The sequence below is a fragment of the Tachypleus tridentatus genome, chromosome 13 (genome assembly GCF_004210375.1).
Source record: "Tachypleus tridentatus isolate NWPU-2018 chromosome 13, ASM421037v1, whole genome shotgun sequence".
Lineage (NCBI taxonomy): Eukaryota > Metazoa > Arthropoda > Merostomata > Xiphosura > Limulidae > Tachypleus > Tachypleus tridentatus.
The window spans coordinates 250,515,697-250,541,649 of NC_134837.1; positions in this window are offsets into that span (position 1 = coordinate 250,515,697).

The following is a 25,953-nucleotide window of genomic DNA, read 5'->3' on the forward strand; positions in this document are numbered from 1 at the left end:
CAGTTTGTCTAAACTAAATACGTCTGCTGTATATCTTATGAGTAATTTGTGTAAACAAAAGGTGTCGTGTTGGATATCTTACAAGTAACTTTTGTAAGCAAGAAATGTCGTCTAATGTATATATATAATACAAACTATGGTATCTGTTCGAGCTTTCGTCTGTTTCATCTTTCAAAAACTGCGCATGCGTACACAAAAAGAGTTTTGAAACAATAGCTGAAAAGGCATGAATAATGTTTATGCTAAATTGTAAAAATCCCAAGCGTGATATAAGTTCTTAGTAAAGTTCAAAATATGACGAAACTTAATGAATAGAAATATAGATTTACCATTGTAAATTATACATGTTATTGTTGAGTGGGTCTTAGCATGACGGAAATGCTCAGATATTACTTTTTTGCGGTGATCGGTGTAAGTAAACCAGAGCTTTGACTCGGAGCGAAACCAAGAGTGGAGCACAATTAACCTTTCCAAAGTTCAGGAAATAATTTAAATTGATAGATTAACACAAACTATATCCATTACTGGATACGGATACTTTTTTACTGTGTTGTATATGTTACGAATAACTTGTGTGAGCAAAAGATGCTGTGGTTTGTGTGTGTGTATATATATGTGTGTAAGTGTCGTTCAGATCGCTCATAAGATAAATAATCTGTATCAGCACTTCACCTGACTCCGTTGATTTAGCTTTAATCTTTATAATAACTGACAGATAGTTAGGACTAAATCAAACATTCGAAAACGTTAACAATACAGTATAACACAAGAATAAAAAATCTAGATCTTCTGCTCGTTCTTGGAATAATTGTTCACAATGTGGAACTGTATTTATTAAATTACAAAAATAGAATAAAAATTGTAGCTGGTTATGTATTTGTTTCGTAACTAACTACTAATCATAATAAGCAACCTTAACCAGTTGTGGATATGTGTGTTGTAGTGTAAACGTCCATAAATAGCATATGTTTTTCAAATAAGTGTTAACATGGTGCATAATGTATTCTGCTATAATGTTTACGATTATTACAAAAGTGTTAACCAGACAATTGTATCATTTGATCTAACAAATTTAAAACTTTGCGATAATTATGCACGTGTCTGAAACATTTTGGAATTATTAAGGCTTTTAATATTAAAAACAAAATCCATTATTTTATTCAACCAAACACTGTGGATTTGTTTTATATGAGACTTTCCTATTCTTAAACCAAGAAAAATTACAACCACTTAGAGAAACTCGTACTGATTTAAAAACCAATTATTTTCTCCATGAAGATTTTTAATATAATTATATTCTTGGAGTGCACATTTCATGATAATTCCAAAACAGACATAACCAGAACCTTTAAAGTCAGTATCCAGTCTATAAAAGAACATGAATATGAGTAGTGATTAACTTTTCCAGAAATAAAAAAACAAACAATTGCATCGATCAAACTAAACCGGTAAATGACCGCATTTTAGGTCATTGCTGTTTTATAAAAATAAATAATTGCTCTTTTTTATTTTATTTGGTAAATAAAATCTACTCCTTAAACTACATATTTTATTTGGTTAATAAGATCTACTCCTTAAACTACATATTTTATTTGGTTAAAAGATCTACTCCTTAAACTGCATATTTTATTTGGTTAATAAGATCTACTCCTTAAACTACATATTTTATTTGGTTAAAAGATCTACTCCTTAAACTACATATTTTGTTTGGTTAAAAGATCTACTCCTTAAACTACATATTTTATTCGGTTAATAAAATCTACTCCTCAAACTGCATATTTTATTTGGTAAAAAGATCTACTCCTTAAACTACATATTTTATTTGGTTAAAAGATCTACTCCTTAAACTACATATTTTATTTGGTTAATAAGATCTACTCCTTAAACTACATATTTTATTTGGTTAAAAGATCTACTCCTTAAACTGCATATTTTATTTGGTTAATAAGATCTACTCCTTAAACTACATATTTTATTTGGTTATAAGATCTACTCCTTAAACTACATATTTTATTTGGTTAATAAGCTCTACTCCTTAAACTACATATTTTATTTGGTTAAAAGATCTACTCCTTAAACTACATATTTTATTTGGTTAAAAGATCTACTCCTTAAACTGCATATTTTATTCGGTTAATAAAATCTACTCCTTAAACTACATATTTTATTTGGTTAAAAGATCTACTCCTTAAACTACATATTTTATTTGGTTAAAAGATCTACTCCTTAAACTGCATATTTTATTTGGTTAATAAGATCTACTCCTTAAACTACATATTTTATTTGGTTAATAAGATCTACTCCTTAAACTACATATTTTATTTGGTTATAAGATCTACTCCTTAAACTACATATTTTATTTGGTTAATAAGATCTACTCCTTAAACTACATATTTTATTTGGTTAAAAGATCTACTCCTTAAACTGCATATTTTATTCGGTTAATAAAATCTACTCCTTAAACTACATATTTTATTTGGTTAAAAGATCTACTCCTTAAACTACATATTTTATTCGGTTAATAAAATCTACTTCTTAAACTACATATTTTATTTGGTTAAAAGATCTACTCCTTAAACTGCATATTTTATTTGGTTAATAAAATCTACTCCTTAAACTGCATATTTTATTTGGTAAAAAGATCTACTCCTTAAACTACATATTTTATTTGGTAATATTGTTAAAAGATTTACTACCTAAACTACATACTTTATTTGATTAAAAGATTCACTCCCTAAACTACATACTTTATTTGAGTAAAAGATTTACTCCCTAAACTACATACTTTATTTGATTAAAAGATATACTCCTTAAACTACGTGTTTTATTTGGTAAGATGGTTAAAAGATATCTTCCTAAACTACGTGATTTATTTGAATAAAAGATATACTCCCTAAACTACGTATTTTATTTAGTAAGATGGTTAAAACATATACTCTCTAAACTGCATATTTTATTTAGTAAGATGGTTAAGAGATCTACTCATAAAGTACATATTTTTTTATAATTTAAGATTCTGTTTTTGTATCATTTGTGTTGAGATTCTAAGCTATTTTGTTTAGCAAATTGGACATTAAACCCAAGTTTATTCAACAAAAATATCTTTTTTTTTGTTAATTAATTACCGTTTTTTGACCAACAATTTGGACAATGGTAAGTCTACGCACCAAAACTAAATTCTAAGTCAAACTTCCCGTGGTGGACACATAGTTGATATTCCAATGTGGCTTTGCTTGAAAACAAATAAACATAATTTCCAAATGCCTCTGGAAATTTTCATACCCAAGTTTGAATAATATGTTTACAGGACCATTATATATGACCTGGGTTCTCATGAAAACCTGATGTGAACATCTGAGAAGACATTTAAATTTACTTTTTAAATTAGAATGATAAGCCTTTAAAAATGTGGATTATTGTTATTAATGTGGCTCGTTTTGTTAAACTGAACAGCAGAAGAAGAAAAACCTAGACATGTATTTCGGCTTAAATATCCCTGTCCCCAGTGGTTAGGAACAGATATAACCGGGGGGGGGGCTCAGAAAATTTCTTTTTCTTCACCCCACACATGAGATTTTTTATTCATACTACCCGAAAAAAACAATAACACCAAGAAACACACATACACACGAACAAGCAAATATCAGCGGAAGAGAGCCGACGACAGATACCAGTCGATGGGTATGTTCATCACAAGATCAATGACCAGTAAGGGACTTGGGGCCCATCAGAGCAAACTTTAAATGTAATGGCTATCTCTTTTAAATCACCCACCCACAGCAGAAAGTGCCTTGTAAGCTGAACAGAATGTTACAACCTTGAGCCTTAGACCTGACCCACACGCTGACGATTAAGCCACGATCGGGCAGTTATAATATAGAAAATATACTAGAATTATTTAAATTATTCTCAATTACTTTATACAGATTAATTCATTTTGATTTCAGAGACTTTAATGTTCGAATCAGTTTCAGTTTAGTTATACTCTAAAAATACCCCATACACTTACAACCAAACCTACAAAAGAACCGTATGGTAAGGTTGTGGTGATTGAATACCACTCGTTGTCTTGATTAAATATCAAGTAAAGTCAAATATCAACCAATAAAAACACAGATTTTTCTAATGACTTCCCAGCTGACGAAGTAGATGAAACGTGGAATAAAAACTAATTAGTATTTATGATCTAATTTATAACAAAAAACTAATTAGACTTGGGATATCGTAGGGGCCAGTGTTTCTCAGAGTGAGAACCACGACCTCTCGTAGGGTCGTAAAGCATTGGTGGGGAGCCGCCAAATATCGAGGCGAAAACAAAGATACTGAAACAGATTTTATTTGAAATAAACGGTAAAAGTTACATTGAACTAACTAAACGATACGGTATGTTAAAAGGAGATGCTATTGTGTTTACTACAACACTGTTTTTCAACCACCTTGTTAAAGTAATAAGGTGGGGCACTTAAAATCACACCTTAAAGCATTTTTACAGGTTGGGGACCACAAACGTTTTTATTCACTTCAAGGGTGCCTCAGTCTAAAAGAGTTTGGGGACCACTAGTATAGGCTACGAACCATACGAAAAAAAGATTAGTTTAGTTTAAACAAAAGAATTACTTAAATGTCATAATGAAGCAGAGAAAACACTTGAAAAACAACAAAGTTGTGGTTCCTACAGTTTTGTTTGAAGGATTTTTAGGGTTCTGTCCCAGCGGTAAGTCTACTGATTTACAACGCTACAATCAGGGGTTCGATTCCACGCGATGGACACAGCAGATAGTTCGATGTGGCTTTACTATAAGAAAAACACATAGAACTTTGTTACACTTTTTTACCGGTAATATTTTTCTAGCACTTACAGTATAAGACCTTAAGTAATGTTTGGCAAAAAAAGTATCTTAATATATAACGAGAAAACTGATATTTAAAAAGGAAATAATATTGTGTTCCCTTAATAGGAAAGAAATGAGTTCATCGTAGCCAATTAACACAGAAGTATTCGATAGTAATGGCCGTAGTCACATTATTTCCCACTGGGGACGCTTTCTCCAGTGGAACGTACTGCACAAAGCGGGAAACAGGAAGTTGAAGCACTCATTCTATAGTGTCATAAAGACTGAATCGCTCAGAGTGTCGCAAGTTTTGTTGACAAGTTTTAGTAGAATGCTTGGAAACTTGTTGTCTCGAAGTAAAGATTGACTTCATGGTTCTAAATAACAGGTATAATGTTTAAAATTATAATATTCTGTCATTTTGTTTTCATTTGACTAAGGACTGATTCAAGGTGAGGTGGAATTTCCATTCTCCTTGACAATATATTATTTGTAAATATCGAAGGTTATTAAGAAGAACCTATCGTTCTTCCAAAGAAAAATAAAGAAATGACACGAAAGCTCACGCGGAAAGGTCATATAATCACTAATAACAGAGAGAATATGTCAACCGTCACTTTTCCAATTTCCAGGCAAGATTTATCGCACAGATGTGTTGACTTCATCTACACCTTAAAGATGCTTCATAATGACTAACTCTATAATTCTTCTGAAGCTTGAGACGATGATGGCGTAGATAAGACACGAGCTCACGCCTGACTAAACGTGAATCATCACTGAGCTATAAAGGATTATAAAGAAATTACATCACGAACATGCTGGAACTCTTGAAACCTAATTTTAAACCATGATCATAAGCAGGACTTTTCATAAATCAAGTTTCTTTGTTGTGTTTTCTTCTGTCGTTCTTTTATTGAATAGAAAATTTCATAATTAGTCAATTTCTCAGTTTGTTGAATTTTGCTTTTAACGTCCTTTAAATACACCCCCCTTCCCTCTGGAACAGCGGTAAGTCTTCGGACTTGCAACCTAAAATCAGGGTTTCCATTCCTATCGGTGAACACAACAGACAACCCGATGTCGCTTTTCTATAGAAAAGACACACATAAACGCACATAAAAACACACATCCTTTAAAAATAAATACTTTTGTAACTTAATTTTATATTGTGGAGAGCGTGTTATGATTGGTTGGATTATCATAACGCAACCAATCATAGCAAGCTCTCCACAATCCACCAGGACACTATAAAAAAGTGACAACATCTACACACTCACTGACTTGAAGACGAAAGGTCGAAACGTCGTCTTTTTACATTAGTGTCTCCACAATAGGCAGTTGCCGTCCATTCTGCAAAGTTGCACCATGAATACTCTGCCTAAAGAATCTATCAATTGGAATTGGAATTTTTGGAATTTCGCACAAAGCTACTCGAGGGCTATCTGTGCTAGCCGTCCCTAATTTAGCAGTGTAAGACTAGAGGGAAGGCAGCTAGTCATCACCACCCACCGCCAACTCTCGGGCTACTCTTTTACCAACGAATAGTGGGATTGACCGTCACATTATACACCCCCACGGCTGGGAGGGCGAGCATGTTTAGCGCGACGGGGGCGCGAACCCGCGACCCTCGGATTACGAGTCGCACGCCTTACGCCCTAGACCATGCCGGGCCAGAATCTATCAAAGAATCGTTAAATGTTATATATACACGTATTCGAAAACCTTCACCTGGAAGAGTCGTAAAGAGAGTTGGACGTTCAAGTTAAAGTATTAAACAAAATTATCCTGTTAACTATTATCATATGCTGTACAGTTAAAAAGTTTGTTAATAGCAACTAGAATAAGTTGCTAAGGGATCGCTATGACCTATGGCAAGTAATATATGCAGTGCCTTGTAGAAGTACTCGCCCCTACCTATGATGTCACATTTTGATGAAATACAAATAATGTAAAAAGTGTTTTCTTCAACTTGTTTTAATTGAAAACCCTAATGATCAAACTTAACACTATTATGTGTAAAGGAGGTTGAATGTCAGCGAAACCTACAAAGAAAATATATAAATTGAAATTTGCTAATTGCATAACTATTCATCTCTTTAAGTCAGTACTTGGTGGAAGCAACGTAGGCAGCAATTACTGCTGTCGTTATTTTTCAATAGGTTTGTTTGTTTTTTTTTAATTTCGCGTTAACCTACAGGAGAGCTATCTACGCTAGCAGTCCCTAATCTTGCAGTGTAAGACTAGAGAGAAGGCAGCTAGTGATCATCATCCACCGTCGACTCTTTGGCTACTCTTTTACCAACGAATAGTGAGATTGACCGTAACATTATAACGCCCCTGCGGTTGAAAGGGCAAGCATGTTTGGTGCGACGGGGATTCAAACCCGCGACCCTCGGATTACGAGTCGAAGGGATCGTTGAAGAACTAAAAGCTTCAAGTGTTCCTATAACTTTTCCATTTGATTCAAGTCAGGACTTTGACTGGACCACTCCAGATCGTTTACTTTCTTTTTTATTTTTGAAATCACACCAGTGTAGCTTTGGCCTTGTGCTTCGGGTCATTGTACCGCTTAAATATGAATTTTCGACCCAGTTTTAGATTCTTGGCTGAATCAAGCAGGTTTTCTTCCCGGATTCTTATGTATTTCACACCGTCCATCTTGTATTCAATCCTGAACAAGCTTTCAAGTCTTTACTGATGAGAAGCCGTCTTTAATTTAGAAGTGTAAGACCAGAGAGAAGGCAACTAGTCATCACCGCCCACCGCCAACTCTTGGGCTACTCTTTTACCAACGAATAGTGGGATTGACCATCACATTATAACGCCCCCACGGCTGAATGGGCGAGCATGTTTGGCGCGACGGGGATGCGAACCTGCGACCCTCAGATTACGAGTCGCATGCCTTAACACGCTTGGCCATGTTTTGTACTTGATATAAATAAAGTTTATAAAGATTTTCTTGCTTACTTTATGAAGTTTTAATTTATCATTTACTTCTGTTCTTGTTTCGTACAATGATTATTATTTTCACAAATTCGAATGTCTTCACTAAACTGTTTAGTATTTTATAAATATACAAGCTGCGCAATGGTAATATATCTAAATTCTGAAAATGTATTTTGGTATGGTCATATTGTGATAATATTAATATGCATCTTATAGTATTTTTTTCTAAGTGTTTTATAACTCTTGCGTTTCATAAATTGGTACCTCTCCACTAGGTGATACCATATTGCATAAGCCAAATGTAATAAATATTTTTATTTCATTTTTAGATAAATATTTTCCTATATAATAAAATCTTGCTGCTAATATCTTTAATTTAACATAATCTTTATTACGTTATGCCTGCGGAGTTTTACCGGTAGATATCGGATTTCGATTCTAGTGGTGGTCGGAGCACAGATCACAGCCCCCCGCTAGCACAGCGGTAAATCTACGGATTTAAAACGCTAAAATCAGGGGTTCGATTCCCCTCGGCTGGCTCAGCAGATAGTCTGATGTGGCTTTGCTATAAGAAAACACAAACACAAACGCACAGATCACACTTCGTGTAACTTTGTGCTTACAGTTTTTATGTGTTCTTTCCGAATTAATCTATGATCTAATATTACTCCAAGATACCTGACACTTGCTAACTTTTGTACAACGAATTGTTATTCGTGTCACTTTTAAATGATAAATATTTGCAAGTATAATTCTCATAAATTCTTGGCTCGTTTAATACTATTTGACCAGACGTTTTACTCACATCTAAACATAATACGTTTTCATTAAACAACCTTCTTATGTATCATTGTTACTTTTTATTAGCTCATTATCAGAATATCCATTATAAATTAATGCCAAGTCATCTGCAAAACGTGTTATATCTCCATTAAATCCACTTAGAGATCACTAAAATGTATTTAAAATAGTAATGGTCCTCATACTTATCCATGGAGTACTCTAGCGGTTAAATTTATTCAGTCATTCATAACGTTATTTATTTTAGTTACTTGTTTTCTATCCGATATGTATGACATAATTCCACCTAAAACTTTACATCTTGTTCCAAAATCAGTGTGCACCATTCAGTGATGTCGAGAAAACCCACTTGTAGAGAAAAATATATATGTAAAAACGGCTCGTTTGGGTTGAGAAAAATTTTTACGAAGAGAAGCGAACAACGTATCGACCTTCTTCGGTCATCGTCAGGTTCACAAAGAAAGAAAGAGGTAACTGACCGGAAACTGACCACATGTTTGAAAGGGATTGTGTAACTGAGTGTCAAAATGTAGAGGGCGTGCTTAGATGTTTAAATATATAATTTTATATATTTATATATTCAAACATCTAAGCACGCCCTCTACATTATTATAAAATAAATAATATAAAATTATATATTCAAAATCTAAGCACGCCCTCTACATTCCGACACTCAGTTACACAACCCCTTTCAAACATGTGGTCAGCTTCCAGTCAATTACCTCTTTCTTTCTTTGTAAACCTGACGATGACCGAAGAAGGTCGAAACGTTGTTCGCTCCTCTACGTAAAAACATTTCTCAATCTAAACGAGCCGTTTTTCATTATATAGTGTGCTCCATTCCCTTCGGTAGACACGGCAGATAGCCCGATATGGCTCTACTACAATAAAATGCCACAAAATAGACATTAAACGAACTTATATATAATGTGAGTTATTCAGAAAATTTACGATGTTTATTCATTACTTTAATTCTTTCAAATATTTCATTACGTAATAAATGAGGTCCAATTGTCTTTTAATATTAATTTTACTGTCTATTATTTTAGTTACTTTTATTGACCCATTTAGCCCGGAATGGCCAGGTGCGTTAAGGCGTTCGACTCGTAATCTGAGGGTCGCGGATTCGAAACCCCGTAGCACAAAACACGCTCGCTCTTTCAGCCGTGGGGGCGTTATAATGTGACGGTAAACCCCACTATTCGTTGGTAAAAGAGTAGCCCAAGAGATGGCGGTGGGTGGAGATGATTAGTTGCCTTCTCTCTAGTCTTACATGACTAAATTAGGGACGGTTAGCGCAGATAGCCCTCGTGTATCTTTGCGCAAAATTAAAAACAAGCATAAGCCCGTTCTGTAGTGGTCGTTTGATAAAAACCAATAGCAGCTAACATATTCTTTTATATAATTATATTCAGATGTACTGTTTATATTGGGCCCGGCATGGCCAAGTGTGTTAAGGCGTTTGACTCCTACTGCGAGGGGCAGGGGTTCAAATCCCGGCCGCACTACACATGCTCGCCCTTACACCCGTGGGTGCGTTACAATATGATGGTCAATCCCACTATATTTTGGTTACAGATTAGCCCAAGAGTTGGCAGTGGATGGTGATGACTCGCTGCCTTCCCTCTAGTCTTACACTGCTAAATTAGGGACGGCTAGTGCAGACAGCCCTCTAGTGGCTTTGTGAGAAATTAAAAACAAACTGTTTATATTTATGCACACATTTTTTTATTTTATGCTTAGTTGATTTTTCCAATTGTTTAATATAATATTGTATACACTGTATTAATAATATCTGTAGATTTCTATAACACAGAATTCAGTTTTTATATGTGCATTGCATGTTTACTATTTCAAGTTTATTAAACAAATAACGTACTTCTTTCCTACGTATTTTATTGCCTACAAACGATACTAAATACCCCCAGTTCAAGTATAATCTTTAATTCTGTAGTATTTTTTATACTCCTTCATATTATATAACTTTAAGTCTTCGTTTCTGGCCCACATTTTTATAAATAATAGAATCAATATTTTCTGCAGAATAAACTGTAGATAAATAAGAAAAAAACAAAAAAATTCTTGTTTAGGCTACTTATATTCTTTTGTATTACAATAGTCGTATTTGAACTGCAGAGAATACACGTATTTTGGTATCTGTACAATTCGTAGATACGTAGCATCGAAAAATACTTATAGTTTAACTGTATAGTTACTGTGACTCATGCCAAGAATCGTCTGACACATTAATGAAGTTTTTGCCGGTAGGGAAATGCTCAGTTTACCCTAATTCAACTTTTAATTACTACGCTTACTTTTTTGTAGTTCTTTTTTAGTCACAGTTTACAAACATGATCTTACTTCAAAGTTTGTTGAAATTACTCTTAACAACAAAAGATTTCCTTCTGATTTGTACCAAAATTCAAATATTTATATACAGCACCACTAAATGACCTGAAGGGCAGTGCGAACTTAATGCGTAACGTATTCATGATAGTTATACCGTATCTCTAGGTAAAGAAATAAAATAAAATAATAAATTTGTAAAAGAAAAAAATCTTTAAAAAAATTAAAACTATATATCCGTTCCTTTCTCTTAGCAAATACCAGAGGCTTTCCTGAGGTCTTTATATTTATACAGAAAAGTGAATTTTGTTCCATGAAACCAAGTTACGTTCTATAAAAAATACCTCATAAGAAAAAGGTTGAGCTTTCTTATTTTGTTGATATATACATATATATATGTATTGTGGTTTTCAAAGTTTGCTCAGCATAAACTAGGTATCCTGGTGCATCGTCAAGGCTCGTTATATATTTTGTAATATTTTATAATATTATCATAAAATTAACATTAAAAAGTTAAGTGAAATGTTACAGATCCGCAGATGAACACAAGTAAGAAAATATGTCAGTGTTACTAACGGATCTGCAATGAGAAAATATATCATCCCACTTCAATCTTGGAAATAACATTGAAAACCTTTTTGCTTATCTGTGTTTATTATTACAGAGTGGGCGATATGATATGTTCTTCAACGTTTTCATAAATATTAGTAATTACACTGCACAAGATTTTTCTTCAAAAGTTTCGCTTCCTGAAGAGTTTTTGCTGATTGTGACAGGTACCTGGTGGGTATGCACAAATATAGTTTTGGTATTGCTTTATCACGTAGGAACTCTGAGAAATAGACAGTTAACTGTTTACTGGCAATAACGTATTTAATTGCGTTTATGTTTTTAATACGCTATTAAGTTCCACGTAATTAAAAGTGTTTTGTTCCTGATTTTCGTTTGTATTAAATGTCCGGTGCATGATTGCAGTGTCCAACAGTAGTCAGCAAGCATTGACGGATTCCAGTCGCCCTGATATCGGGCCCGGCATGGCCAAGCGCGTTAAGGCGTGCGACTCGTAATCTGAGGGTCGCGGGTTCGCATTCCCGTCGCGCCAAACATGCTCGCCCTTTCAGCCGTGGGGGCGTTATAAAGCGACGGTCAATCCCACTATTCGTTGGTAAAAGAGTAGCCCAAGAGTTGGCGGTAGGTGGTAATGACTAGCTGCCTTCCCTCTAATCTTACACTGCTAAATTAGGGACGGCTAGCACAGATAGCCCTCGAGTAGCTTTGTGCGAAATTCAAAAACAAACAAACAATCGCCCTGACATCGTTTTTCCATTGTAGCAATGTCCTGGTAAAACTGAAGATTTCGATGAAACAGTACGTGATGGGCAAATTTGCATGTGATTTTCGTGATCAACAGCCAAAAATCTATATGGAACACCCAACAGTGTTCAAGAAGTAAAAACTTTGTTATGCAGTGTAATTCATACAGGTTCCTCCAGCAGTTAGAACCGAATATATCCGTAGCTTTTAACAGGAAGAGCAGAAATAAAACCCTAGCAACAAAAACACTTTACGAATAAGATACAATATTAATAAGCGTTTTTTCTGTAAGCTTCTAATATTTCTTCGACGTTTTATGTGGACTAGATAGAATGAAACAAAACTAAATCTGACTCATTAAACAAACGAATACAGGAAGTAAACAATGTTTTTCACTGAAATAGATGCTCCAGTAACTTGTTATTTCATTTTACTTTTTGTTAACAGTGTGTTTGTTTTCGAGTAAATCCATATTTGATTATCTACTGTATTCACCGCGAGGAGTCGCTCCCTGGATTTTAGCAATATAAGTCCGTAGACTTACCACTGCTTCAACAGTATACAAAATAATAAGTGAACAATACTTCTGATTTATTTCGCTAACAAAATGTGTTAGTATTATTTTTTTACAAATGTTATTGTATACTTCGAATATCTCTAACTGAAAAAATATTATCTTAAAACATACGACCATGTGACCTTCCTTTAGGGTTGGTTGTGGCTGTAGCATTCACCGCAGGGTAGTTCGTCTTACAGACCAATCAGAATGAAGCAAACTTAGAGTGCCGTTTACAACCAAGCCCCAGACCTCTATATAAAAACAGTATAATTCCCCCGACACCAATAAATCTGAAGAATAACCAAGCATAGAATCTGAAGCATCTCTACACGAAGAAATAAAACTTTTGGGCAGAAAAAATCCATATATTTGTGTGACTCATTTATTTCAAAATTTTGCCTGAAGCTATACAAGAAATGGGTATGCATAGCTATCCCTAACAGATTACTGAGAAAACAACTGGTCAACAGAATCCCTCACCAACTCTTAGGCTTTGTTTGTTTGTTGTTAAGCACAAAGTAACAGTCTATTTGTAATCTGTTCATTGCAACTATCGAAATTCGATTTTTAGCCTTTAACTTTACCACTGAGCCACAGGGGGAGAGGAAACTATCAAGCTATTGTCTGATTGTATAGTGTAATTTGCCCGTTAGTCTGAACCCACAACTCCAAAGTGTTAAAGAAAACGTTTTAGCTGCAAAAGTTCGTGAACCACAAATACTCAGATTTATAGCATGTACATGAACTACTGGGCCACGTCTAACCCACATATATAACCTGTGCGACTACTTCATTTCATACGTCACTTAAAACAAACAGATGTCGCTTCTTTATAAAGTACAATAGCGAGAAAGTTGTTTTTAAAGGGTATTATGTAAAGGGAGAGTGGTAAAGCTGTAATAGTACCGAAATGCCAAACTAAGGATAACGAAAACAAACAACATCATAAAACGAATCCAATTTATGTAACGCTAGTATTCTGTAAAGTATATGAAAGAAAAACAATGAACTTGGACAAAAATAACAAGCTGAAATGCCCACTCATGTTTTGACATATTATGAAGTGTCTAGGTGGTTAGGGCGCTCGGCTCTTAATCTGAGGGTGGCGGGCTAGAAATTCCCGTCACTCCAAACACGCTTGTCCTTTCGTTGTCGTCACAAACTTGTAATTTTAAAGAGGAATTTGAGACTTTTAAGATTATTTTGATAAATACTTCATTTGTGTGTGTGTGTGTTTTAAAGTTTATTTTGATGCACTATTTATTGCACTGTTCTTTTATAGAAGATCGGGAGTGTTATATTAAACGATTTTGGGGCCTCACAACATCGTTACAGTCCACGTCTCTACGTCTGATTAAACTATATCCGACGGCCGTGTGTCATGACAGTTGTTCTCAAGCGTAGTTTATATTCGTAAGGCTTCGCCATAATGTCGTCATGTCTAAGGCAAACCACTCCTATCTTTAGCTTTCCATAATACATCTAATTTGCAAGAACAAAGATTTTTAAAAGTCAGTTTCAGCATTCAGTTGGCGCAAAAATCCAGAGGCACTATGTCCCATCTGTTACAAAGCGTCGCGCTTTACTTACCACAGCTGGGGTACGACTGGTTTCAATATGTTTTGGGTAAATCCTGAGTTGATCCATATTATTTTGTTTTCCAAAGTAATTAAGTACAAGAGATATTACTGGATAAAAAAAATAAATAAATTTCCGATCTAAACAATTTTTATGATATGGCCTGTTACGTGCCCATCCCCTAAACGATCAGTTTCATTGGCATCACTCTATCTAAATAGCATCAAATAATCTTAAAATGTAGTTCTTATACAAGTCTTTTTTGCCGTGGCTTTATATTATTTTTATAAAAAGTACTCAGATCTAAATTAGGTTTAAAAAGAGGTAAAAGGTCATTTGAAACCAGTCATTCAACTATTCAATAGTGCTTTACATTTCTAATAAATCTAATATACATAAGCCATTTGACCTGTAGCACAGTTACCGACTCTACTTTTGATGTTAAAATCATCAACAATAGTTTTGTTATTAGCATGCAATACGGCCGATATTACAAGTTCAATATCTGTGTGAATGTCTGGAAAGCAAAAAAAGTTAACAATGGCGGCAGAAGAAGAGCTCTCAAGATAAACATCTGTAATGATGGTTTCATTAAAATATCGTTACGAAACTTTACGTGTAGATAAGAGAGATTTATTGAGTAAGTTTATCTTCCTCCATCGTATAGTTTGTTTTGTTTTTGAATTTCGCGCAAAGCTACTCGAGGTCTATCTGCGCTAGCCGTCCCTAATTTAGCAGTGTAAGACTAGAGGGAAGGACCTAGTTATCACCACCTACTGCTAACACTTGGGCTACTCGTTTACTAACAAATAGTGGGATTGACCGTTACATTATAACGCTCCCACGACTGACAGGGCGAGCATGGTGGTATGACGGGGAATCGAACCCACGACCCTTGGAGTACGAGTCGAGTGCCTTAACTACCTGGCCAACATGGGTGATTAAGCACTTAACCCTTTTTTAAAACCAATACTTTAAAGTATTAAAAATATATAAGTAGAACCATAATATAATATAATACGTATAATATGATCATAATATAGCTTAACTTGTTTTGTAAAAATATTTCCATGTTTGTTTACTGTTAAACAGAAAGCTACACAATAAGCCATCTGTGTTGTGCTCACCACGGGTATCGAAACTCTAATTTTAGCCTAATAAGTCTTCTGAGTTGCCGCTTAATCACTGAAAGCTCTATAGTTAAAAAGTATAAATATGCTCTTTTTTTTCCAACAAAATATAAATGTCCTCCATTTTATTTTCATTAGCCCAAATTGTGTTTGAAGAAATCCATTTGTTTATGCATTTCCATAAGATATTACTAAAATAATAGCATTATATTGACTTTTGAACACTGGAATTGCTGGTGCTCGTTATTATTAATATTAAATACTAATACGACAAACGAAAATATGCAATATTAAAAACACAAATCAGTTTCTAAACATTTAAATATTTACTTTGAAAATTATTTTTCTTTAACATTGCGTACATTTCACTTAACTTAAATGTAATCTTTATAAACGGCAGTTTAGCAAAATAATACAAATTCTGTGTTTTCTGTTGTTAAGTTTTGCTTTTCATTCAAATGATGGTAATTTCAAGTAGTCTTTCATTATTCTTGTCTTTTAAAAATATCTCATTATTTATTAGTATAATTTAAACGTTACTTTTGGAAAATTTTATGTTAAAAGTAGCACACACAAATTTTAATTCGGTCATTTGAAAATACAGTAATGTATGTATATATATATGTGTGTATTTCAAAAGAAGACCCAAAACCCGAGTTTATTCTGGAGACGTTCAACAAAATTCTCCATAACTTTTGTACAGACGGCACAAGATGTATCCATAACAACGTCTATGATGCGATCTTGAAGCTCAATAAAGGGCCGTGAGCGCATAAACACCATACTTGATGAAACTTATAAAAAAGTAAAAGTCACGTGGAGTGAAGCAGAGAGATCTTGGCAACCAAGCAACGGGTCCATCTCGATCGATCCATTTTTGGGGGACACAGCATCCTGCTGCAGATGAGTTAAATGTATCGAACGTTTTCCGCGTAGTTGAAGCACAGAATATGTTTTTAGAAGGTCAAGAAGCACAGAACATGTTTTCAGATGGTCAAGAAGCACAGAACATGTTTTCAGATAGTCAAGAAGCACAAAACATGTTTTCAGATGGTCAAGAAGCACAGAACATGTTTTCAAATGGTCAAGAAGCACAGAACATGTTTTCAGATGGTCGAGAAGCACAGAACATGTTTTCAGATGGTTAAGTGCGTTTCCGTATTGACGATTTTTCCATCGAATTAGAAATGGTTTAGTGACGTAAGAAGATGTTAGAAGACACCATACGTTCACTTTTGGTGAGTCTCGAAGGAATCGGCTGTGGCTACCCGTGCCCCAAAATCTGAAGTTGTATTCTTAATTCTGCCGGATTAATGGAAAGTCGTCTAGTAAAAAAATACATGTTTTTTGCAACAATGTTCATCTTCTCGTAGCATCTTTAACATAACATGACAAAATTCATCTCTTGTCTATAGTAATCAGTTGTTCTCAACTCATGCAGCACTTGAACATACTAAGTATTAGCTGTAAAATCAGTTTTTAATACGGTTGTCTTTGCCATTCCCAGTTCCAAGGAACCTACTGCTTGAAACTGGGAATGACTCCATAAACTCGATCAATATTCTCTCTTGTTCAAACAGTTCGATTCATAACCGATTGTGTTTTTGTTACCGTTACTTTTCCAACGAACGTTTCGTGAATATGTTTAATGGTCTTTAGTGTTGGATAACACCTCTACACTTCCGTTCACGCTGTTATTCTTTGCAATTCATCAAAACTCAGCTACCCTGCGATGGTTCAAGCAGAAGTAAAAAATTAAAAATTGTATTTAAAAAAGCTTCAAAGACTACACTAACTGCCACATATCGGTTTTAACTGAAAAGTTGAAGAATTGTTGTTGTTGTTTTGAATTAAGCACAAAGCTACACAATGGGCTATCTGTGCTCTGCCCACCGCGGGGTATCCAAACCCGGTTTTTAGCCTCGTAAGTCCGCAGACATACCGCTGAGTCACTAGGGGGCGAGTTATTTAATCTTATAAAAATCAGAAAAATTAAACAGAAAGCTCAGTGTGGGGCACTTGTGCATATATATGCAAGCATAGAATAATGTTTATGGGTTCAAAATTCTATATTTGATGAGATTTCTTGTCTAAAGTTACTTTTATATGAAAGATAATCGAAACATTATTCCTTGCTAAACATATCGCAAACAAACTTTCTTTTAGTGAATAAATTTTTCACGTCTTTTCCCCATAAGACTCTACAGTCTATTAATATAATAGACCCGGCATGGCTAAGCGTGTTAAGGCGTGCGACTCGTAATCTGAGGGTCGCGGGTTTGCATCCCTATCGCGCCAAACATGCTCGCCCTTTCAGCCTTGGGGGCGTTATAATGTGACGATCAATCCCACTATTCGTTGGTAAAAGAGTAGCCCAAGATTTGGCGGTGGGTGGTGATGACTAGCTGCCTTCCCTCTAGTCCTACGCTAAATTGGGGACGGCTAGCTAGATAGCCCTCGAGTAGCTTTGTGCAAAATTCAAAACAAACAATTAATATATTAATTAATTATATGTATTATATGCATCTGAAGTAAAAACAGTTGTGGAAAGGGAAGATAAACAAAAACTAGCAATATTAGGCGCTCAAATACTTGATAACTGTATCTCTATAACTCGCATACCAACCAAATGACGAGTAATTTCCATTAGAAATAATTCATAGATCATACAGTTCTGATAATACCCAATGGATTAGCGTGTATTTCTGTCACCAAGGAAACTGTGTTGTACCAAAAAATAACACTAAGGCATTACCTTCGCATTGCATTTTGTTGGTCATTTCAACGCAGGAAAAGTTCAAACAAAAATCCGCATTTCAAATTGTAATTTAAAATATACAAATTTTAATATTTGTAACGTGGATGAAATACAATTTAACTAAATTTGAGATGATAAAATTCCACGCATGTTGTCCATAATTCAAGGAGTTGCGTACATGAAAAGTTGTTTTCTGAATATATTATATTAGAATGAGTATGTACATGGTTTACATAACAAATGTAGAGCATAAATTTTTCGTTTGTTTTCTTGCTTTTTGGATTTCGCGCAAAGCTACAAGAGGACTATCTGCGTTACCCGTCCGCAATTTACCAGTGTAAGATTGGAGGAAAGGCAGCTAATCATCACCACCCACCACCAACGCTTGGGAAACCCTTTTACCAACGAATAATGAGATTCACCGTCACTTATAACGTCCTCACGGCGTGTATGTTTGGTGCGATGGGGATTTGAACCCGCCACCCTCAGATTACGAGTCGAACGCCTTAATTCACCAGAGCCTAGATGAATTTGTAAAAAAATTATACATATTTCTTTATCGTATATTAAATATCACAGACGAGAATCGTTGTACATAATTTAATTGTATAATTAAAGCTGACTCCTCCCATAGTTTGTTGTTTCTATAATTAGAGCTGACTAATCCTGTTGTTTGTTCTTTCTATAATTAGAGCTGACTCTTCCAGAAATTTGTTGTTTCTATAATTAGAGCTGACTCCTCCCATAGTTTGTTGTTTTTATAATTAGAGCTGACTCCTCTAGAAGTTTTTGTTTCTATAATTAGAGCTGACTCCTCCCATAGTTTGTTGTTTCTATAATTAGAGTTGACTAATCCCGTATTTTGTTGTTTTTATAATTAGAGCTGACTCCTCCAGTAGTTTGTTGTTATTCTAATTAGTGCTTACTCTTCCAGTAGTTTGTTGTTATTATAATTAGTGCTGACTCTTCCAGTAGTTTGTTGTTATTATAATTAGTGCTGACTCTTCCAGTAGTTTGTAGTTATTATAATTAGTGCTTACTCTTCCAGTAGTTTGTTGTTATTATAATTCGTGCTGACTCTTCCAGTAGTTTGTTGTTATTATAATTAGTGCTGACTCTTCCAGTAGTTTGTTGTTATTATAATTAGTGCTGACTCTTCCAGTAGTTTGTTGTTATTATAATTAGTGCTGACTCTTCCAGTAGTTTGTTGTTATTCTAATTAGTGCTTACTCTTCCAGTAGTTTGTTGTTATTATAATTCGTGCTGACTCTTCCAGTAGTTTGTTGTTATCATAATTAGTGCTGACTCTTCCAGTAGTTTGTTGTTATTATAATTAGTGCTGACTCTTCCAGTAGTTTGTTGTTATTATAATTAGTGCTGACTCTTCCAGTAGTTTGTTGTTATTCTAATTAGTGCTTACTCTTCCAGTAGTTTGTAGTTATCATAATTAGTGCTGACTCTTCCAGTAGTTTGTTGTTATTATAATTCGTGCTGACTCTTCCAGTAGTTTGTTGTTATTATAATTAGTGCTTACTCTTCCAGTAGTTTGTTGTTATCATAATTAGTGCTGACTCTTCCAGTAGTTTGTTGTTATTATAATTAGTGCTGACTCTTCCAGTAGTTTGTTGTTATTATAATTAGTGCTGACTCTTCCAGTAGTTTGTTGTTATTATAATTCGTGCTGACTCTTCCAGTTGTTTGTTGTTGAAGATGTCTGTTAACAGGTTTCACGTAAAAACCTTTCCACCTACTTCTCCTATTTTTTAGTTGCCAAATTCTATCAGTGGAACATCGGTCCTGCAAAGCCTTTATCAACATCGAACTACCTGTGAAAGATGTAAATCGAAAGAGTTTTATTTAATTTGGAAATTGACGTTTCAAGTCGATAAAAATATTAGTACTGACTCAAATCATAACTAATACATCTATAAAATATAAATATTTATTTTACTGACTCTTTTATTGTTATTATTACATCTCACAATGTGTGGTGATTGGCACTTGCCCATGAACAAACAGTTCCAGCTTTTAAATGTTTTGCTACTTCCAATACTTAAGATTTATAATCCATCCCAATGGCTTAGAACAGCATCTTAAACTAAATAACCCACAATAAATAAAAGAGGAAACGTGTATAACATACATATTCTAAACACACGTGTACACCGACATATATAAATACATTTTTGTGCACGTCAACATTAAATTGAAATAATAATGAATTCAACGGCATACTATACATTTTATAAACAATTCGTGAAGACTCGTGGTACTGTGCAAAAATATTGGAACAATTAAAGATAAGATTTCAAACTGCTTTCAAAGAACAATGAGAGGTCATTCACGAGTGATACACCAATTTATTAATCTACTTATTTAATACAACATAAACCTTTGCTTTAATAACTACAAACAGTCTTTCAGGCATTGTTGAAATATATTTAATTAAAGTGACCTTCGGGATTTTACTCAAAATGTCTCTAATACACTCCCGTAAAGTTTCTTTGGGAGTATCTTTTGATTTGTATAGTTTTTCTTCTATTAAAATTAATCTGATCATTTGGGTTGAGATAGGAAATCTTTGAGGGTCATTGTATCATTTGAATGACGCCAGTAACTTCTTTGTTAGCTAAGTAATTTCTACATAAGTTGGATGAGTGTTTGGGACCATTGTTTTCTTGGTAGTGGAATACTTTACTAATAATATGCAAAACAATGAGTGTATAATGATGAATCAATATCTGGTGTAACTTATGCTGGTTCCATGCATTTTGCAAATATCTCCTGTCGCCTCATCAGAGAAACACCCTCAAGCCATACTTCATGGTAGGTGCTATGAATTGAGGTAAGTATCTTTCACTTTCCTTCTGGTGGATGTACAGCCTGCGCTTTGAATCAGATATTGCAAACTTGAATTCATCCGTCTACGACACCCTTTTCCAATCATCAACAGTCCACGTTTTGTCCTCTTAAGCAAATTTCAGCCTCTTGACAATAATTGGAAGTCAAAGTAAAGGTTTTTAACTACTACAAAACCAAATATCCCATGTGGAATCTTCTTGATATTGTGGATCTGGACACTTTTATGTCATTTGGTACATGGTACTACTTGAGATCAGTAGTAGTCTGCATAAACAAAGATACTTAACTTAGTTAGGTATTTTGCCTCTTCCATTTCTATTTCCAAACTTATTTCTCTCGGTCTCACGATCTAGGGTGTATCTGACAATGTTTAGGGACCATGTCAAATCTCCAGCAATTTATCAGAGTCCAACTAACATTACGTGAAGCTTTTGTTCGAACTCTCTGCTTCACTGACAAGTCTCTACGCTTTCTGTGCAGTGGCAGGACAACAAAACTTAATACATAGTGTTAAACACTGTTTTAATCAAGGTTTGTTTGTGGAGTTCTATTAAATAGATTTCTTCTAGTATACACCAATACCATATATTAGCTCCTTGCTAGCTTCTTTCAATATAGTTAAGACATTGCATGGAGTACCATGACAGTTATTTCAGATCATAAATTTAGTCAGTATGCTCACTCAAGTTGAAGCCTTATAACATGCCTTTGATACAAGTATGTGGCAATTCTAAAGAATGATAAGTATTCTCAACTGACTCATTCAGTTGTCAACATGAATCAGTGAAACATTACCATAGTGTTGAAATTTACATTCTGTAATAACATGGAAGAATTAGTACCATAAATTGGACAGAATGACAAAATATTTTCTTGCCGTAACACTTGCATATTACTGCACATGTATGCGTAAAACGACCCTAGCCACTTAGAAAAAACTCTTTCATATTAAACCTGGTGATGACCACTCACCTCAAAGCCAAAAGTTTAATGAAAAGATTAAACAATAATACTGCACAATTTATTTTATTTTTTTTAAGTTTTGCTTCCTGAAGAATTTTTGCTGATTGTGACAGGTACCTGGTGGGTATGCACAAATATAGTTTTGGTTTTGCTTCATCACGTAGGAACCCTGAGAAATAGACAGTTAACTGTTTACCGGCAATAACGTATTTAATTGCGTTTATGTTTCTAATACGCTATTAAGTTCAACATAATTAAAAGTGTTTTGCTCCTGATTTTCGTTTGTATTCAATGTCCGGTGCATCACGTTGCAGTGTCCAACAGTAGTCAGCAAGCATTGACGGATTACAGTTGCCCTGATATCGTGTTTCCATTGTAACAAAACTGAAGATTTCAATGAAACGGTACGCGATGGGCAAATTTGGATGTGATTTTCGTGATCAGCAGCCAAAAATATATAAGGAACACCCAACAATGTTCAAAAAGCAAAAACCTTGTTGTGCAGTGTAGTTATAGTTATGAACGCCCCCATTCGTCAGCACTTAACACTCACTTATGTACTAGATAGTAAAACCTGAATAACTTATGAAATTGTAAGGGAACATCTCAAAATATTTTCACCGTGATACCTCATTTGAACAAGATTTCCTTCAATGAATTTCGTTATTATGAATTTATCTTACTAATGTGTGAAAGATACACGAAACGCCCAGTTCTATCATGGAGACACCTGGATGCTCCGTCAGTCCCAAACTTAACCTAGACCTGCCTCGTTTCATGTGGTATTTGGATCCAAGAAATTTAACTATTCAGTACTTAATGTAAGCAAATCTGTTTAAGTTCTTGAAAGGAGACAGGATATAATTTGTGGAACCCGTTAATACTCGAACAATAAGTGAAGTCAAGTTCATATACTGTTAGTGTTTAGTATTTCTCGTTTGAGCATCGTATTACCAATATAGTTAGAGGATTGCCTGCTTTGTATCGCCATCTTGTGTACATTAACAGAATTACCAAATGAATAGGATTGTTTTCATCCACTGCTGTGACGTTTAAGCTTTAAAAGAAATAATTATTTTTTACTATACACTTCTTACATGGTGATATAATTATCTAATAAAAAGTAAATATACAGTGATTGTGTCATAGTTGTGTTATTATTTAAAATAAGTGAATTTTTTTTTTCCGAATTTATTTATAATGACACAACCAATATCATAGTTGTGTCCTTTACAAAACCTCTCTTAAAATAATCGAGTTCTATTATTGATAACACAAGTCTATAGAAGATGTTCTACTTTTACCTGAGTTAAGGAACATTTCAAGTGCCAAAAACATAAGCCTATTCTATTTCTAAGTAACCCTGTAAAACGTTTTCTACATTAACTCATGTTTTTTTTGCTTTTTAATATTGTTTTATATTTGTATGTTTTTGTTTTCTTTCAGCACAAAGCTGCACAGTTATTTGTCTGTGTTGAGCTCACAACGAGTATCGAAACCCAGTTTTTGTTTGTTTTGAGTTAAGAACAAAGCTACACAGTGAGTTATCTGTGCTCTGCCAACCACGGTTATCAAAATCCGGTTTTTAGTGTTGTAAGTCCGCAAACATATCGCTACGTCACTAGGGGTCTACCAGGTTTTTAGTGTTATAAAGCTTCAGTCTTTCCCATGAGCCGCTGAAGGGACTTTTATATCTGAAAATATATTTACTTCTTAAGTTCCCAGGCTGTGGGATCGAAACCTGTTATTTAGCACACTCGACGTTTCAACTTTGAGGACTTTATAATGTAACAATCAATTCCACTATTCGTTGGTAAAGAGTAGCTCAAAGTTGGTGGGTGTGAAGTGTTAATTAATTGCCTTTCCTTTAATCTATCATTTCGAAATTAAAAGTAGCTAACGCAGATAACCCTCTAGTAGCTTTTCGCAAAATTCCGTAGAAGTAAACATCACTCTCACATTCTACAACATCCAAATTCAAAAATATACATTCCACAACAAACATAACTTTATGGAAAAAAAACTCGAATATAGGCTTTAATAAAACACTAAAATATGAACCTTAAATACACATATTCTGTCGTAAGCCTAATGAATATTAACATTTCTGAAGCTTTTGTTTTGTTTTTGAAATTCGCACAAAGCTACTCGAGGGCTATCTGCGCTAGCCGTCCCTAATTTAGCAGTGTAGACTAGAGGGAAGGTAGCTAGTCATCACCACCCACAGCCAACTCTTGGGCTACTATTTTTACCAACGAATAGTGGGATTGACGGTCACATTATAACGTCCCCACGGCTGAAAGGGCGAGCATGTTTGGTGCGACAGGGATTCGAACCCGCGACCCTCAGATTACGAGTCGCACTTAACCCACCTGGCCATGCCGGACCCTTTCTGAAGCTCTACTAATGTTAACAGTTGGCGAAATATTAATAAAACAAATACCAAAGTGTTCTTGTCTTTTCTCTTTTCTTTTCAGTTTTACTTCAAATATCATAATTCACTTTGGCTTTTCCCTTCTTTTGTACTATTTTTTTATTTCTTTTTAATTTTCTCTTACTCAATTATTAACGTTTCACATACTTATTTTTAGTTATTTTTCTGTTCGTACTTTGTTCCTATTTAAGCTAAGTTTGCTTCTTTAATTTCCAGCATTTTCCTAGTTTTGGTAAATATTTTTCTTATTATTTTTATTCTGGCAGACATTGACTTTATTCGCAAATTTGAAATGTGATCCTCGACACGAGGTTCTTTAAACACTTAGGATTGTTTTGATACTTGAAATAATGCCCCCTTCACTGGCTCAGAGATATGTCTTCGGACTTACAACGCTAAAATCCTGGTTTCGATACCCGTGATGGGCAGTGCACAGATAAACCATTGTGTAGCCTTGTCCTTAATTCAAAACAACAACAACTTGAAATAATAGCCATGCAATCAAGCTCAGGATTTCAGAGCTGCGAAGATGGGTTTGAATAACCACAGTATCGCAAAATATTTCCTGAACTTTAAGCTGTGAGTACATTATAAGAGTAACAATCAGTTCCTTAACGTGTATGCCGAGTGTTTCCCGCTGCCTTCTCTCTAGTCACATGTTGGAAATTAAGGACGGTGAAAAATATTCTAAGGAATGTTGTCATAAACAAAAATATTTATAAACATCTATAGAAATATAAACAGAATATTTCCCTTTATAAATAACAACGTTACAGTTTTAATGACTATTTTCCTGTCCCCAAACTGACATTCCGACCGACCCTAAAGTTACTCTAACTTAATCCGATCCATTGAAGTATCGTTACTTGGTTTCACGTAGTAAACAAATCCCAATTTATTAGCATACACTAGGAATCTATCGATACAGAGTGAGAAAAATTGTAAAATATTTCAGCATCTTAACCAATTAGACTTATCTACTCAGATCATCCACTTTAACACCAAGCCAGATTTCATTCTCTGCTATACCGTTTGTAAATTCATGTAATTAAATCATCGCGAATGTGTTATTTCACTTTCTCTTTAGGCCTATACTAGCCTGATGGCTAAGGCGCTCAATTCGCAACTCTACACTATGCCTTCACCCTTCAACTATAGAGGAATTATCATGTGATGGTCAGTCTCTCTATTCGTTGGCAAAAAGTAGTCCAACCTTTGGCAGTGAGTGCTATCTGTCGGTTGTCCACCCTTTGGCCAGTATATCAAAAGTATGGACAAAAGAGCTTTCACTTTTATTTGTTAGCAAAGAAAGAAGCAGATCTGAGGACTTCATATTTTCTTATATCTTTGTTTTGAGTAACTTTTGAGAGTATTGAATATCTGTGGGTCAAAACATGTTCTTCTCAGATGTACGCTTTAAGCTTTGAATT